The sequence below is a fragment of the Alosa alosa genome, chromosome 9 (assembly GCF_017589495.1).
Source record: "Alosa alosa isolate M-15738 ecotype Scorff River chromosome 9, AALO_Geno_1.1, whole genome shotgun sequence".
Classification (NCBI taxonomy): Eukaryota; Metazoa; Chordata; class Actinopteri; order Clupeiformes; family Clupeidae; genus Alosa; species Alosa alosa.
This window is the reverse complement of record NC_063197.1, coordinates 30,995,315-31,000,314: the sequence shown is the minus strand read 5'-3', so window position 1 is coordinate 31,000,314 and position 5,000 is coordinate 30,995,315. Positions and strand designations below refer to the sequence as shown.

General features: G+C 38.4%; 1 protein-coding gene across 1 annotated transcript in view; it reads left to right on the top strand.

Moving 5' to 3' along the window:
• The window catches only part of cdc14ab (cell division cycle 14Ab), a 47,915-nt gene that overhangs the window by 14,426 nt on the left and 28,489 nt on the right, over positions 1-5,000 (top strand). The window lies entirely within an intron of this gene.

Sequence of the window (5,000 nt, the reverse complement as noted above, 5' to 3'; positions counted from 1 at the left end):
TCTCTAATCTTCTATACTCTCCCTTTCTCCCTTTGTCTTTCTCTTTCTCCCTCTCTCCCTCTCTTCCTCCATCTGTCGCTCTCTATCTCTCCCTCTCTCCCTCCATTTCTGGCTCCTGAATGGCTCTCTATAATCCCTTTCTCAGCATCCCACATCAGCTGTGCTGCTCAATAGGATTGAACTACATTTCACAATGCCACTGAACGGAAGAGTGTGTGTGTGTGTCTTGTACAAGTATCGTCGCGTCTGCGATGTACACATGTGTGGGAGTGTGTGTTTTTCCCAGGGCATGTAATTCATAAGGTGTTCTGTTTCCTGTAATCCTTGTGTGAGGCTTGTTTGTTCATCAACATAAACAGGTAAACATAAATGCAAACATAAACAGGCAGTGACAGCAGCATCTGAGGTCAGATTATCTCACCAGCGACGCCATCTCTCCCTGATGCGCAGTTTGGGATTAGACAGGGGTGAATTTAATCCAGCCTGCTGTTTGTGTGTGTGTGTGTGTGTGTGTGTGTGTGTGTGTGTGTGTGTGTGTGTGAGTGTGTTTTGGGGGGGAGGTGCTTGCTGGGTATATGGGGTCGCAGGCAATCTTTCCACACACGACCTCATACACACTGGTCAATATCAGCAAGTGTGTGCATGTGTGTGTGTTTGTTTGTGTGTGCACGTATGTGAGTGTGTATGTGAGAGCCTGTGTATAACCCTTCCCACAAAATACACACATCCCTTACTGGGAAACTGACAAGCTTCAGAGAGAGAGAGAGAGAGAGAGAGAGAGAGAGAGAGAGAGAGAGAGAGGGAGAGAGAGAGAGAGAGAGAGAGAGAGAGAGAGAGAATTTTTTGAATTTTAACAGCTCTTTATTACAAAACACACGATCACATTACCATAAAACCATCACTTTTTTTAGAAAAACTGAAAATCAAAGAAAATAACCTGAAAAAAATAATTCATTATCGACCAATGAGCATATTGCTCCACCTTGGCACCATTCTTCTTCAAAGAATTAAAATCACCTTTTGTTTCATAAAAGTCAAATTCTAATTTTACTCTTGATTTCACCAGGCGAATAAAATGTCAATTACATCATGGTCAGAGTCTTTTCAATCTTATTCTTCCTACTTATATAAATGGCCATCTTAGCATTCCCAAAGATATAATTAATCATTTCACACTTGCAAGCGTTCTTTCTGAACATATTTAAACCCCAATATGAAGGTCTGAATAGAGAAAAACTCTCCAAAACACTCTAATAGCTTTGCCAACAACTTAAACAAAGGTGGCAGTCTGAAACAATTTGAGTAGGCATGAAAAACAGTCTCTCTCTCCAAACAAAAAGGACATTCATGGCTTACATTTTGATTTAAAACAGAAATAAAAGAGTTAACTGCCAAAATACCATGCAGTAACCTCCATTGTAAGTCCCCAGCTCTTTTAGTTAATGGTGGTTTGTATAGAGATTTCCACTCTGGTTGAACATTACTTACTAAACCAAAAGTAGAACGCCAAGGCGTGTCAACCTTTCCATCTAGCCTTTCTTTATTTATCACTTTAACACAGGTCTTGTAAAGACATTTACCATTGACTTTGCTGAAATCTATTTCTTTTGGAGGGGGCAAAAAAATACCTTTACAATCATTTAATTTCAGTGTAAGTGACAATTCAGGAAAAGGGTCTTCTCTATCAGGAATCAAAACGCCATCAACATAATTCTTTATCATTTTAGCTCCACGTGATGTTAGTTCTGTTCTCCAGCAATGCAACATCTTATCCACCATACGCCAAGGACCTCACTCCCATGCATTACAGCCAGTGTGGCACTGTCCATAAGAGAGCCTGATACATCCACCAAATGACTTAAGCGTGTAAGTCCAGTACTGCATAAATAACTGTTCAATCCAGGCATTACATTCTTTGAAATGTCCAGTCTTGATCCATAGATTAGAGGCTCCTCTAGGAGCCAATGCAAAGAACCAGTCTCTTCCATTCGGCTAACATTAAATAAACCCCAGATCTTAAAAAGTCCTTTATAAAAAACAGGTAAATCAATACAATGTATTGCATGAGGATCCAGGAAAAACAAAGATTTGTCTAAACCCAAACCACTCACATTATGCATGATTTCACAAGCCACAGGCCTCCAAACAAGATCTTCTGGCCCAGTAAGAAACCTCTGAATGAACTGAAGCCTAAAAGCAGCTGCTCTACTGGGCAAATGGATTAAACCCTGGCCACCTTCTTCTTTTGGTAAATACAAAACACTCTGAGGGATCCAATGCAACTTATCCCAGAAGAAATCTATTAGGGTTGACTGGATCTTCATTAAAAGACCTGATGGTGGATCTAAAACAGCCAGCCGATGCCACAAAAAGGATGCCACTAGATTATTGATAACCAGACAGCGTCCCCTATATGACATCTGAGGTAGTAGCCATGTCCATTTTTTTAAACGTCCCTTCACTTTTTCAATGACTCCATCCCAATTCTTTTGTACAGTGTTATCATCTCCCAAAAAAACACCCAGATATTTGAAACCCCCTTTTTTCCAATTTAACCCTTCTGGGAGTTTGGCTGGTCCATCTACCCAATCACCTATCTGAAAAGCATCACTTTTTTTCCAGTTGACTTTTGCAGATGATATCACTCCAAAATCCTTCACAACATCATTTAAGGTATCAACATCATTTTGATCATTGACTACTACAACCAAATCATCGGCATATGCTGATAAACAAAAAAACCTTTTCACAATTGGACAGAGAAAAGCCAGTCATTTTACACCTTAATTTGTGAAGCAAAGGTTCTATTGCCATGGAATAGAGCATTCCAGACAATGAACAACCTTGTCTTACACCTCTTAGTGCTTTAAAAGGGGGACACAAACCACCATTAACTTTCACTATACTCTCAATGTCATTATAGAGCACCTTAATTAAATTAATAAAACCCGAATTGAATCCAAAAGCCTCTAACACCCCCCATAAATACTTATGCTCAACTCTGTCAAAAGCTTTTTCCTGATCCATGAAAACAAATCCAAAATTCTTTTTTTAACTTACTAGAAACTTCAATTGCATCTCGAACAAGGAAAATATTGTCAAAATTGACCTTTCAGGAATACAGTAGGTTTGATCAACATGTATTATTTGTTCCATCACTTCTCTCAATCTAGTTGCTAGTGCTTTGGAAAACATTTTAACATCAATGCACAGGAGAGACACTGGCGCCAATGCTTCAAGTCGGTCAAGTCACCTTTTTGGTAACAGTGTCAACACAGCCCTTCGACAGCTCAGAGGAAGGATTCCTTTCTCTATACTGTCATTCAGCACTTCATGGAGATCTTTCCCCAATACTGCCCAAAAGCCTTTGTAAAACTCAACTGGCAGTCCATCAATGCCAGGAGCACGCCCATTTTCCATACCCATCAGGGCTGTATAGAGTTCTTTCAGTGATAAAGCTCCATCCAGCATCTTTGCTGAAGCCTTTGAAAGCGTTGGCAAGTCATGAAGGAAACCACGTTCAATCTCCTGATTTCCAACCAATTCACTTTTAAAAGTTCTGAGTAAAAATTCCTTACTCGTTGTCTTATTTCATTTGGCTTAGTCAACAATATTCCTGTTTCTGAGCGCACAGCATGAATGAACTTTTTCTTCCATTTTTCTTCTCTAAATTAAAGAAATACTTAGGCGGAACATCCATTACAGATACATTTTGTATTCTTGAGCGGATCAAAGCGCCCTGTGTTTTTTTCCCCAAAAAATCAGCCAATTCCACTTTTTTACTTTTAAGTAATTCTATTTGTTCTGAATTTCCTTTGTTATCAACCACATTTTGCAAATCCACAATCTCCTTTTCTAAAGTTTTCATGGATCTAGCTAGGTCTCTACTGACATTGAAAGTATATTTTTGACATACATGTTTAATTTGAATTTTTGCTACATCCCACCATTGTTGCAAAGAGGGAAAAAAAGGCTTCTCCAACTTAAAACTCTCCCAAAAAACAGCAAAAGCTTCTCTAAAAGTTTGATCGTCCAACAACATCTTATTAAAATGCCAATACGCACTTTTTGGTTTAACCGCAGATTTTATAAGTACACAACATGCCATGCAATGGTCAGAAAAACCAACAGGACTGATATAGGAACATCGAAAAGCACTAAAAAAATGCTTAAAACAGTACATTTGGTCAAGTCTTGCCATTGATAAATAATTATCACGACAATGAGACCAACTATATTGCCTTTGTTTTTTGTGAAAAGATCTCCATATGTCAATCAATTCATATGCTTCAATTAACTCAATAAGACGCTTGCGAGAGGCTACATGAGGTTCTACATGATTTCTATCTAAAATATCAGCAGTACAATTAAAATCACCACCCAGAAAAAGAAAATCAGTACTATTACATGCACCAAGAACATCACCAAGCTTATCCAAAAAACACGTCCTCTCTGCAGCTAAGGTAGGAGCATAAACACAAATGAAAACAAAAACATCATTTTCAAAAACTGCTTTTACTTTCAATAGTCTTCCTTTAACCACCTCTTCCACATCATAAGAATATGGAAGAAACGACTTTGAAAAGAGGATAGCAACACCTCCACTTAAGGGCGATTGTGACTGAGTATGGTACGCCCATCCCACTCCTTCACCCAATCAACTTCATTAGTTAAAATTCGCTATGTGTCTCTTGAACAAGGAAAACATCAATATTTTTCTGTCTGCTTAATTCATAGAATTCTGCTCTTTTCCTCCCGTCTCTGGCCCCATTCAAATTCAAAGTAGCTTACTCTAACAAGCCCATTTCAAAAAAAAAAAAGAAAGTAACCAGAAAAAGACAAAGAAAATAAACATACATATTTTACTGAGTATCACCATCATTTCCAATCGGTTCTCCTTTTTTCAACTTATGACAATCTTAACCAAGTTTAAACATCTCTTGGTCAGTAAAACCTCCGGTCCTCATTTGTCCTCATTAGATATTTAGCATCATCAATGA